Source organism: Coturnix japonica, chromosome 10 (assembly GCF_001577835.2).
Source record: "Coturnix japonica isolate 7356 chromosome 10, Coturnix japonica 2.1, whole genome shotgun sequence".
Lineage (NCBI taxonomy): Eukaryota > Metazoa > Chordata > Aves > Galliformes > Phasianidae > Coturnix > Coturnix japonica.
Window position 1 is genome coordinate 12,131,691 of NC_029525.1, and position 13,750 is coordinate 12,145,440.

At 40.6% G+C, this 13,750-nt stretch overlaps 1 long non-coding RNA gene across 2 annotated transcripts in view; it reads right to left on the reverse strand.

Moving 5' to 3' along the window:
* LOC107318812 overlaps positions 1-13,750 on the reverse strand; it is a 189,395-nt gene that overhangs the window by 75,274 nt on the left and 100,371 nt on the right. The window contains exon 6 of one of the 2 annotated variants that reach the window (XR_004308597.1): positions 5,845-5,937. The exons of the other annotated variant lie outside the window; for it this stretch is intronic. This is a non-coding gene — a long non-coding RNA (uncharacterized LOC107318812). The remainder of the gene's footprint in view (positions 1-5,844; positions 5,938-13,750) is intronic. 2 annotated transcript variants of the gene reach the window in all.

Consider the following 13,750-nt stretch of genomic DNA (forward strand, 5'->3'; position numbering starts at 1 on the left):
AGTATCTAAATTAAGCTGGTTCACGTAAACAAAGGCTGCCAAAATACCATATCTTTTCCTTCTTATAAATAGAGGATTCTACAAACAAATGGGGTTAAATAAAACTCTCTCTGGTGCTCTTCCAAGGCAAAGCTGTTCTTTTTTGTTGCTGTTGTTGTTTTCTTTTTTAACTTCAGCAGTCTCATCTGTACAGAATTAGTAGCTATCATGAATGCAAAAGATTAAACTGTTCTGATTGCTATCACAAAAGCATTTCACAGCAGAGGTGTTTTTGTTGTTGTCTTTTTGTTGTTTTATTTTGGAGGTGGTGTAGACTTCAGTTGTTCGACTTCCCTGGAAGACCGCAACTTGGCCAATCACTGAGGTGACACCAGTATGGTGAACAGCAAAATGGCGTTTATTTGAATGTGTGAGTCCCTTAAATAGGTTTCCCATTTCACCTATATCTCTTCTACATATGCATGACCTAGAAGGGGAGGGCCTATCACGATACATCCTGAGTGTCCACGCACACCTAATACAACAGGGGGGAATGATTTTTACTTTACTAGTAAAGATCTAAAAGGGACAGCAGTGGTAGTAACTTATCAGTATTCCATTATTGTACACTGAAGGATACATGCCCATGCCCTTAAAACCCATTAAGTGCATGTTTTACTTCAAGCATCCGCTACTTGTTGTGTAAGGGTGGCTAATATAAAGATGTTAACTAAAATGGTGGTAAACAGTCAAAGGTTATTAGCAAAGGAAAACTCACCAATGTCAATGCCTTGACTGGAAAGCTGAGGCAGTCTCCACTAGGGAGCAATCTCCAAGAGATGCTGCCTTAGTGGTGGTCAGCCCTTAAATGAGGTCTCAGAGGAGGTGGAGTCGAAGTCCACCCCTTCTGGGAGCACAGCTACATTACTTTCACCTGTGCTCCCGCAGCTGACCCAACACTTGCCTCAGCTGATTAATCAGAGGTTCAAGCTGTGATTTCCCAAGCATGTTGATATTCCCGTAATCCTCAATCCAGAGGCAGATTCTCTTCCTTGCTCATTCCCTCTCCCTGGTGACTAGATCTGTATACTAGTCTACCTTCTCCTCCAACCATACCTACCCATGGAGCAACTATTCTAATTTTCCTCACCAAAACCTTCTCCAAATCAGCGTGCCCTCTTTCATAAGCAGAGGAGAGTGAATCTGTCACCTATCCCCATACAGAAAGTGGGACTTTGTGTAGGACGTGTGGCTGACAGAACCACCAGATCTAAGCATTATTTTACAAACTGCCCTGTTTGTTTTCAAATGGCACACAATGGAAGATCTATCTTATGTCAAGCATATGACTGCTGTAATAGTCTGTCTCATAACAAGACTCTTAGCCAGAAGGGAGAGTGAAATTACTGTTGTTGGTTTTTTTTGTATGTGTAACTAACCATGCCTGGACAGAAGGGCACATTTGGCATCATCTGAAACACTGATGTGTCTCAGCAAAAGCTCCTCCTCAAGGCTGTGGGAATACCTCACTGCATCTGTGCAGCTTAGAGGACTACAACAACTCTGCCTGCCATGCACAGGAGTTAGAGTTGTGAGCGAATTAAGCATTTTAGACACGGAGAAGCTTCTCTTGACTATGACAAGAATGACAGGAGCTCAGACTCTGCATCCTGAATACACTAAAACAAATGAGACGATTCCTACTAAGTAGCTAACTTGAGGCAAACTGCATTATTATGAAATAGAAAGTTTTTAAATGCAGAATCAAGAGGACTGAGTAGAGCCTATGCATCAAGAGCACCGAATGCTGATTCCTTGTCATAATAAAAACACTGATATGAATGAGAGAAGGAACAAACCATACCTGCGTAACCGGACAGCTTATCTTGTGGTTTGCTTCTGCACTTTGGATTCGAGTTCCTCCTATCTTCACAGCCCATTTAACCAAGTCCAAGTGCTTCCTTTCACTGCCTGCCATCCTAATCTATGTAAACCAGCTCAGTCAGGCGTTTTCCATTGAATTAATACATATTAATGGGCAGTAATACATTTGTACTATTGCATACATTTTCTTGAAGTACAATTTTCCATCCAAAGCATTTTGTTCACATTGCTGCATGGTAACTGCATCCACAGTAATATCTTTAGTGATTATTCATTATGGGAATAATACAGCTGTGCCAGACACTGTACTTTATGTGGCTTTATATTGTATTCTTGTTTTTTGTTTGTTTGTTTGTTAAATGAATATGCAATTGTATTATTGCTATTAACCAAAGAAAATAATTTTCTACTCAGCTATTGGAAAAAAGAAGCAGACAGGTAGAAATCAGACTTTTTAAGATATGGGCAGAAATTCTTTTCAAGGCAGTAGATGTAGGCTTTAGACTAAGCTCTATACCACGAATTTAATGTATACATTATGACGCATACGAAATACAGTAAATAGACACAAACTAGATGCCAAATGTTGTTTTAAATTGGGCAAAACTGATGCTTAGATTAGGAGACGGGAGAGTTGTCAAATAGACACACATCTCATTCACACCGGGGTTTCCAAATACTTGCAGATCTGGCAGAAATCTCATAGGAGTCTGTGTTTAGGCTCGGATAGAACTGAATCAGGGACAGTAGCTGTTAACAGTCAGATGGTTTCTCAGTGCAACGGAGCCATGTGCACAGTGCATGTATAGTAAGTAGATGTTGGACATCCTCTTTTTTTCCTTTGAAAAAGAATGAACACTGTGTAAAGAAAATGGAAGCATGCAAAGAAGGTGGTGGAAGAAAGCCTGACTTCCATTCACAGCGACTGGTCTTTTCTCTGGGCTGGTTCACGTTTTTCCTTGTGCCCTGCAAGATGCCCTCTGCCCATCACAGCCCACCGGGAAAAGAAACTGACTGTTAGGAGTGCTGCAGTCAATTTGCCACCACAGTAGGAAAAACCAGAGATACAAGACACCATTTGGAACAAGATTGATGGGGTAATAATGTGTGTCCATCTTTCTCACTGGAAAACTTCAGCATCAATTATTGTGTCAGCTGTAATTGTGTTGTCTGTTGAGCAGAGGCAGACAGTGCCTTTGTTCTAACGAGACAGGAGGTTCCGTCCTTCCCTATCATGATCTGATATCTTTCTGTAGGGAGTAAAGGCATCTCTTGAAAACTTCGCCACAAGTAAACAGGCAAACCATAATTAGCTACAGCAAAATAATTAGCAGCACAAACACCCTCAGGCAAAAAACACTTCAAGCTACTGCTATGGAAGCAGCTTGACCTCACTTAGTGTCTATTATCTATAACTTTCTGGAGTCTTATTGATACTGTAGAGCCAAGACCTATGGAATCTGCCAAAGTTTGTTTCTATAATTTACCAAGGAGACATTCTACAGTTACTTAGGAGATTAATTAACTTGTCAAATCATTAAGTAGACAGACTGTAATGGAGGTTCCCATTTCATAATTGATTTATCATTTTAGAAGCCTCCCAGATTTAGCTTCTTTGGATGAAGACTTCTATCAAGAGAAAAATATTAAGATATGGCTGAGATGAGGGGAGCTTTGTGTTCATTTATTTGACCTGTTTGTTCTGATTTTCCCCAGGATTAGTGAGAGACACAATAAGTCCCACACACATTTCATTAGAATAACAAAGTATGTGTATTAAGCCAGCTTTTAGATCTGGGTGAGTATCATTTTGGTGGCAGGGTATTAGCACTGGGTGAATGATGAGATCACAGTTTGAAAATATGCTGCTCCGGGGAGTGTTAAAAGTGCTCTGGTCAACTGCTGGGCTCATGATCAGGTGCTGATTTTGGTGGACCTAGGTTCAACTTACTCCATTATCTGTGCAGTACTGGCCAAGTCCCATAGGACTGTGAGAGGTCCTGCTTACAAGAACCACAATCAGAGCAGCTCAGTGAGCTCCCACAGCAGCATGTAAAAGCAGATTTTCCAGTTTCTTTCAGCATCTATAAGACCACCGTTTTCTGGAGAGCCAGTGCCCATTGAGGATACTAAGATCTTGGAAAATCTTTGGCCCTTCATCACACTGTCCCTCATCTATGAGACAGCGATAAATAGCTTTGCCCAGCAGCCTAAGGGAGGTGGGTCTTCTGGGAGATGGCATTCAGTGATGAGTTGACTATGGAATGAATTAACACTTTTTATGTATTCCTGATCGCAATTATTCCCTTTGAAAGCATCTGAGACACTTCAGGGGCTCCTAGGGAATTTGTATCATTGAGTCTCCCAAGTCTCCCTGGCATATTAGTTATCTGAGAGAAAAAGTAGTAAATAGAAATCCCAGGCACCATTCACCTTGTTCCTGAATGCGGAGCTTCATGTGAAATTGTGATACAAGGGACTGTGAAAGCTGACTCTGCTGATAAGATAAGCTCATTTTCTGTTATTTTGTTAGAGGCATACGTATTACTTATGTGAATATGCTGACATTTTGTTGGAGCACATGTGAAAAACCTATCTATTTGCCTGCCAAAGATCTTCCCAGGAAAACAGTTGTTCTAACCTGTTTAGAGAAAGCATCCATAAGGATATTAAAATCCTGGGTGAGTGAAAAATACATCAAGACACAAATCTGAGTCCAGATTTGGTTCTGCATCTGTTTTGAGGGGACAGTGGCCTGGGACAGTTTATTCCAGCCTATAGTTGATGTGAATAATTGTTTTGTTTCAGGCTAGAAACCCTTGACTATCAATAAAAATGTAGTTGGTGTGCTCAGCCTCCTGTGTGGTACCTAATGATCCATAAAGCTGTTTAAAGGGAAGCTGCCAACCTGGTTTTGGCCCAACCTGTAACGCTAGGTTTGATGTATGTATATTATACAAATGCAGATTCTTGCTCTTTCTTGGCAGCAAAATTCACACTTCAGAAAGCACAGGACTGTCTGCACAGACTTCATTTACCTCCTTTACACACCTGCATTTGTGTATTATATTTCATGACATGATCACGACTGTAACTTACAGTGCTCCATAATCCTTCTCCCAAAGTTCTGGGAGATACAGCAACTTCATTGCAGAAATGATGGGAAATGGACAGGGCAATGAAAGTGCCTATAAAGGCGGCCTCCACCTTCAGTACCATCATAGACATGCATAAGCTGGCTTAAAAGCATTGCTTTGCTTGCCTGGCCACAGTACATTCATATGGGTACAATGTTTGCTTATAGTCAAACTCTTTACGGACTTAGAAAAGACCACCTTCATTACTGCTGATGAAGAGGCATGAGCCAAGTGAAGCCTGCTGGCTCTGCTCTCTGTATGTTTGCATGTCCTGCCTGGCACAGTTTTAAACCTGGCTAATTGCTCTTTGTGGTGCTTAGACACCTTCAGCAAATGCTTCTTTCCTTTCCCAGCAGTGCTTAATATTTACTTTTGCTTGTTCCACCTCATTCACCCTGCACAATCTCCAGAAATAGATACACTGTACAGATCTTCATAATCAAAAAGAATGAAGACAAGCTCGGAGGAACTTGGAAATTTCACCATGAGGGTAAGCCATGATGTCCTGGCTTCTGTTTCTGACTGATCCTTGCACTAGTTGACATCACTTGTGTCAACAAGGGCTCCTTGAATCAGATTCTAATCTTTGCCTTCAGCCTCCCAAGGAAGATAAATCACAGACCTTTCACTACAGAATCACAGCAGACTCCTATAAACGGTATCAACTCATTCCCTACTTGCTGTTATTTTTCTGTCACAACAAAAGGGCTCCAGTAATGAGCAAACAATACTTCTTACAAAGAAGCCATCCCATCATGTCAATGTAGACATTTGCTACTAATAACGAGACATCCAAATGCCCAAACCAAATATGCAAAGAGAGACTATGGGAACTGGCACTTACAGATGCAGAGCTGTGAAAATGTCATGGGGACTTCAGTGGAAGAGCTGTATCAGAAAGGAGTTCTGCTGGCCCTCATCCCGGCATCTGATCTCCCTAGGAGGAATAACATTAAGGTGTTGAACAATGCACAGAGTTCAGGCTCACAAGTGCTATCTCTGCTTGAGAATTCAATGCACCCTAAAAGAGAACCTGGAGTTGTGCAGCCATATCCATCCTCCCCTGTATCTTCTCAGGCAGTCTGCTTGGTTCCTGTTACATCACACCCCTGGGCTGTGCAGGATCCCCTTCAGCAGACTCTCCCCTTCCCCAGCTCATCTAGAGCACAAAACATTTCCTAAATGGCACTGCAAAGAAAAATCCTCTAATATGTCCTTCAAGAAAAGAAGCACAAAGAAGCCAGATGCCCAGCGTAAGATTTTGATATGAGATATGAGACTAACACAGAACAGACAATCATTTGGTAACAAATCACCTCATTGTTAACAAACCCTTCAGGAGTATTAGCAGACTGCACTGTCTTGTGTAAGTTCCTTGAATTTCAGCTGTTCTTCCCTCCCATATTCAACCTTCTTTTTCTCCCCTGATAGGTAAGTGTCTCTTTCAGATCCTTTTCACCTGCCATTCCATTTAGGCAGCTTCCTAATTAATTCCCTCAATCACACCCCTTTCCTCAGCGTTAACAGACAAACATCTCTTATCAGTTCTACCCTTGAAGGAAGGAAGGCAGTTTATTTTCCCGGGACCAAACATAAAATTAAATAATTGCAATTCAATTATTTGCCTATTTTGTGTCCGCTTGGGAAAATCTGACCCATGTATTCACGCGTGAGGTTATTACACCCCAGGTCTAGAACTCTACCTTTGCCTTTGCTGAACCTCATGAGGTTCCTCTCCACCCAGCTCACAGCCTGTCCAGGTCTCAGTGAATGGCAGCACAGCCTTCTGGTGTATCAGCTGCTCCTCCCATCTCTGTGCCATCAGCAAACTTGCTGAGGGTTCATTCTATCCCTTCCTCCAAGTCACTAATGAATATTTGGAACAATACTGGACCCACTACAATTGCATGGGGAACACTAATTGCTGCAGGCCTCCAACCACACCACATCACAAAGCCACGGTCTGTTACAAAGCCACTATTCACACCTTATCCTGGGGACACGATCAGGTCAGAGCTGAAAAGCTGTGTAATATCTTCCATTAACACTCCTATAAAAAGGCTGCATTTAAAGTTAGCAAGTTAATAGAATTGTTCAGGTTGGAAAAGAGCTCTAGGATCATCTAACCCAACAGTCCACCTACCAACAATACCTGCTGAACCATGTCCCTAAGTACTACATCTGCCCTTCCCAGGGCTGGTGACTCCACCACTTTCCTGGGCAGCCTGTTCCAATGCATTGCCACTCTTGGCAGTTTGGACACTGAACCACAAATAGACACAAACCTTGATGTGACAGCCTTTGAGTATTGTGACAATTCTTTTTTTCCTGAAAAAATTCCATGTTTTCAAGCAGCACTGCTATTGAAAAAGGATAATGTGTATTTGCGTGTATTAAAACATTCAGGAAAACATTTCAGCTTCCCTTTAGCTCCGTGCTTACCCCCCATTTTACCCTTAGTGAGACTGGCATTCACTCACAGAATGCCTCATCAGAAACAAACTCTGCCACTTGCTGTTAAGTGCCTACCCATTAAACACTACAATGACTACTGAAGACAATGGGCCCTGGGTGACTCCCTTCCACTCACAACACTTCGTGGGCTTCATTGTAGTTATTTCCAAAGATAATTGTGGAGATAACATCATTTAAAATATCTAATGTTTTATTCAGTATTTTGGTGAGTTTCAATTATTTCCAATTATAAATCAACAGCATTCTATTTAACACAATCATTGTCCTTTATAACATGCTTCAAATCAAATAAATTGTTTGCCTTTATTCATCACTGCCTTCTCCTATAGGTGTTTATTCTGGATTTCCCTTTGGGTTTTTTTTTTTTTCAGTTCTCTATTAACTTTCATGCCTTTCATTAACCCCTTATGCTCCCTTTGACTTTACAATGCAATCATGCCTCTGACAAACATCTCTTAAGGGAATCACAGTCAATTAAACTCATTACAAATCAACATGATCCAGTAACGAGCACCAAGATACAATTCCGGTTGGCTGAAGAGTGTTGGGGTTCTTGGAGCTAAACATAGGCCACCATGGGTGAGGACCATCCCAGGAGCAAACAAGAACAGCAAGTTCTTACATTAACATGAGTGCAATGGGAAATACTGCTTCAGGCCACCTAAAACATGGGATCAGGCCATTCTTTGCTTCATTGACTTTGTAAGGAAATAGTGCATGAACTGAAAGAGTTTCCTAAGATACGTACACAGTGATTAGAGCCTTTACACGACTTTCCTGCTTCTTTGTAGCATAAAGCATATTCATGCCCTGATAACAGGAATCGGATATCCTGTGATTTTGAGAAATATATATATATATATATTTGATCTTAAAACTATTTGAATCAATGAAAAAACCACCACTTGATATGGGACAGGAACAAACCCTTCATTTGCAAATTGTTGTCACCTTGCAGTTCTTTGAAGGTGAGAGCTCCCGGTTCAATAGCTTTACGTAACTGTCACAGCTAGCTGGGAATAAAGAAGTCTATTTTATGTAGAACAGACGGAGTTCGTCCTTCATTTAACTCCCTTTTTCTTGAGGAAAACTTGCCACATTTTTAAAAAGTCTTAAAAAAAAAAAAAGAAAAAGTCATTGTGTGCCCCAAGAGGAAAAAGACATACACAAATATTTCAATTAAAAATCACACAAAAAATATGATCTTTTTTTTTTCTTGGTGAGATATTGTTAAAAACGAACACACAGTTCTGCCTGGATTTGTTGCCTCAATGTTTTCTGTTAAGTAGGACTTGTTCCCACCAAAAAGAAATACATATCAGACTGCAAACATCCTGAAAGCTTGAAAAATTTCATTTGGGATTTTTCTTAGGAAATGGAAAATTAGAAGAAATCAAAATAGGTCAGGTAAAGATTTCCATTTAGTCCAAAATAGCACTTTTTAATTAATTTGTTCTGAATCACAACATTTCTCTCTGCTCTAATCACTGGTCTGAAGTCACCCTGCAGCATTCTGGAGTTGATTTAGATGCTCCCGTGGGTCTCCAGGAATGGGAAGAATAATCAGTCAGTCATATTCCTGCTCCTACAGTTCACTGTTGTTGGGTAATTCTCAAGCTCACACTATCCTCTTGCTAAAACACTTTTGCCTGCCTTACATTTTCTACCTAGCAACAATGACTGCAGTAGTTACGGCCCCAATCCAGCAAAGCACTTTACACACACTCCTTACTTAACGAGATCTCCCTGCTGTTAATAAGATATTCATGTACTTACAGCTAAGCCCAAACCTAAGTGATTTGTTGGATGGAGTCCTAAACTCCTAAATGGGAGGTGCTGAGATCTGTTTTGTAGATGTGTCCACAGCGTTTTAGGAAATGCATCTCGGTGGTGGACGAAAGTTGAAATGATTCAAATAATTCAGTTCTGAAATTGATGAAGATCCACTTTAAGCATCTTCCTTTCCACGTTCCTTGTTAGGTTGCGTTTCAGCTAATTCAGTGAGAGGTGCCCTCCAAGCAGTTTAAACGTGGGGTTGGCTCTGGCTGAACAAGCTCATGAATGATTTGCTCAGCACAAGAAGACAAGCAGACTCATAGAACCATTAATGCTGGGAAAGACTTTGAAGATCATCACCTTCACCTGTCCACCTCCTACCCATGTTGCCCACTAAACCATGTCCCTCAGAGCAACACGATGCTGAAATGCACAGCGCTTGTTCCTGGACACCCACGTCTTATCACCTTGCAGAAGAGGAGGTCTGAATGAGCAAAGTTAACTTTCTGACTTTTTGTACAAATTATATGCTTTATAGCTATTTTACATCAAACCGATCAGCCTATTTTGATCAAAGCTCCATTTCAGGTGATATAAACTGGAAATTACTGTAATAAACTTAACATTTAACAACAACAAAAAAAAGGCTTTATGCAGAGTTGGAGGACAAAGACTGTTCTTCCCACCTTCTTGCACTCTGTAACCTCATGGATCCCTCTGACAAGAAGCAGGTGACATTAGTCAGGTTATGTAAATACGGCTATTCAGAGTGCAATGATATTCCTGTCCCCTGGGGCTGTCAAAATAGTAATAATAATAATACTGCCCTTACAGAGAAGGAAAAAAATCTCTCTTGAAAGTCACTGATCAATTGCTTCAGAGTTTTCCTGCAGACAGACTATTCTCAGACAAAAAAGAACGTCTTTGAAATGGCAATTCAAAATGTTTTAGGGACAAGTCTTCCTGATCAGCAAAAGGAGACACATTGCTGACAGTGCTATAGGGAACTGATATCTGCTAAAAGACAACAGCCAATACCTTTGCCTTGATCTGAGAGGCAGATAAGACAAACTGGATAACACAATGCAGGTCCACTTCTCAGGGCCATGATTTAGTGGAGGGTTGTTAGAGTTAGGGTGGTATGGTTAGGTGGTGGTTGGACTCGATGATCTTTAAGGTCTTTTCCAACCGTAGCGATTCTATGAGTTTAAGTACTTTTTGGTATGGGTCTAATGGGTTGCCCTGCGCACTCACTTGATCCCCATCATGCAGAGTAGCCCACAGTCCTCTGCAATTTGATCCTCCATGTTCTTTCCTTTCTGCTGCCCACATAACACTCACTCGAACTTTAGGGGCCTCTCCGAAAGTCTGTCAAAACCCAATCTGTGAGTGAGATATTATTCCGAGCCTGTCAAGTACAACAAAGTAGCACACAACATTTTGCCATTTGCAGATTAATCTCTTCTCTCTACAGAGATATACTATGAAATATCTATATATTAAATCTCTAATTCAATGATTTCAAAATTAAAGTCTCTGTCTTTTAAAGCTGAAGCCAATCACAACCATCTGCTCACACAGAATATGGATAAGAAATCCATAAGTACCAGTATATGGCTAAAGAACAGCTATTCAAGATAACGCACAAACATTAAACCAAGGACAGACTGAAGTTAATACAACCAAGCATATTTCAATTGCTCCATAGTAATAATTCTGAGAGACTTCCAAACTGAATAATCTACTGCTTTCTTAGTTCATTGTTCCACAAAATCTGTTCTCTCATCTCAGGATGGAGCAGTGAGACATTGGAGCACCTCCATCCCTGTTTGGAGCAGTAAGACTTGTATGGCTGTTGTCTGTATCATCTGCTCAAAACCAGCTCTCTTCTCAACTCAACTCAATGTCATTGGGTTCCTTCCTGAAACCTGCCTGCCTGGCAGCTCTCACCTGGTGCATCCCAACATGCAGCTGTTTGTGGCTTGCATTAGCAATGGGTACTCAGGGCATGCTCACCTGAAGCGGAGCTGCTGCTGAGGTGAAGTGATTAAAGTATTAACTGCTGGAATAGCTGTCCATCCCACTCATCTCCATCACAGGCAATTAATATGGATTATATATATTTTGCAAGAAGAATATCTTTCATTTCGAACCTTGGAGTAACTCCAGAGAGGATTAAGTGGAAGACTGAATGAGCTAATTTGCATAAATTAGGTAAAATGTGAATAGTGATTTGCATTCAGAAAGGCTCTCTTTGACACTTTATGATATATTGATGCCATCTGGAGAACCTTGCTCTGAACCAGACATTTATTGGACTGATTTTCCCCAGGCTGTTCCCACAAACTTCGTGTGTATGTTGAGAAATATTCCCCTCTCCTCCTATTGCTCGCAGCAGGGTTAAAGACCTTTTTATATTATTATCCCTTTTTATTCAACAGAGGACAATTCAGACAGCTTAAGTAGAAATAGATGGTACACTAGAAATACTCTAATTGAAGTTCTTCACCTGAAGCAAATGCTCCCACAGTGTTGTATTGAACACCTATGTTAACATAGCAGTACGGTACAGAGGTAGGCAAAGGTTCAGGCTGGATTTTCACATCAAATTTCTTTTCTCAGCTTATTTCATTTCCTTGGGAAGACATTTTATGAGCTTCTTTTTACCTTCCTCTAAGTTATATACAGTTTGCCTCAAGCATCTCCAGCTCTTATGAATACTCTTCTAAGACAGTGGACTTTTTGCTGCTGCTTTTGGAGCTGTTGCTGCTGCCACCACAAAGTACCTCTGTGGATAGTTTAAGAAGTGCAGTTCTCCTCCAGCTTTTCTCCTGTGCTGCTGTGGCTCACAGTACTGACCTGCTGAGCCTCAGAATCACTGCTTTACAGAGACAACAGCGCCTGGCTGGAGCTAAACCAAGCTAACACAGCTATTCATGGGGGAATGACAGCTAAAGGCATGAAGAACATACATGCCCCAAGGTTTTTAGGGTGAAGAGACATGGAAAAGGGTCAGAGAAGTTCAAGATGCCAGAAATAAGCAGAAAACCTTTTTAGATGCAACCTTTTAAAAGTGGGATGGTAAAGGAAGTTGGCATCAGGTTTTGAATGTGATTTATAGTATTCTTATGCAATCAGAATTATCACCAACCCCTCCCCTCCCCCAAACAAAAAACAATGATATTTCACAGCTCTGCTCAAGACGAATGTGTCTGAGCTAAGCGACAAACACAAACTGAGGTATGAGTCACTTGCTCATGCAATTGCCAAGTTCACAGATTGAACTTCGAGACAAGTCAAGACTGTATCAGCTGCCCATGCTTGAGAGGTTGGATTTTAAATATCTGAGATTAACAGCGTTTGGCTAAAACTCAAAACTGGGCTAAAGGTAATAAAATCAGATTCGTTCCAAACAAACACCTTCAGAGACCATTTGAAATGTGAAAAGGATGGATAAGGGTTTGATGATGATATGATAATTGTATAAAAACATATTTTATATATCCTGAAATAGAATCTGGAGTGCTATGGAAAGCTTTTATAGAGCTGAAGAATTAGAGGTCATTCCTATGTGACCCAGAGGCTGAGATGGTATCAGAAACACTTAAGAAGTTTTAGGTTGTGAATCCCTGATTCTGCCTACCTCCTTCAGACCGTTCTTTTCCTTTTGAGGGAGCAAGCAATAACTTTCTTTTTTTATGCAACTCCTTGTATGATATACATAAACTTTTAATAGCAAATGACAAGCTGACAATTTTTGGATTAGAAGTTTTCTTCTTGTTGAATGTCAGGAGGTCAGTCCAAACAGTGAGGAGAGGAGCTCAGTTTAAACAAATTTCCCCTATTTGAAGAAATGATATGTTTTTAAATGGCCCAAACATCATTTCCAACAGCTAACTTAATTACATTTTGATTTCAGAAAGCTCACCACAATCTAAAGGAAACATTTTGAAGGCATACGTATGAACTGTGCATTGATCTGATCTCTATTTTTCAGACTACTGGTTGACCATCAGGGAGGTATCCAGACTGGGAAAAACATTTCAGAATCTTATCAATTCCTATAGATAGAAAAAAGCATTTCCTTCACTGATCTAATAACAAACAGCAATAATAATGATTGTCATAATTACAGTGATGGTGAGTGTGGTTATTGGCAATTTAAATCAAACTTCTCCTAGAAAACAGGAGGAGGTGGGAAGGAGTGAAGTGGGTGGATGATGGCTTAGAAGGATGCTTATTGATCATGTTGTTCATGGTGGATTAACTCAGGAATGGAATATCAGATTTTCTTTTAGCATTATCTGTGAAAAGACATTGAATATTTGCTTAATTTTATTGCGTATCTGTGGTATAACTCGATGACTGCACACAATTGATACAAAAAAGTACACTAAAGCAATAAAATGCCCATTATGTTAATTTTCCCAGCTCAAGAGGAGGGCCAGATTCTAATTCGTGGTCTTCTCCAGCTCTGTACTCTCTGCTCCCGTATCCCA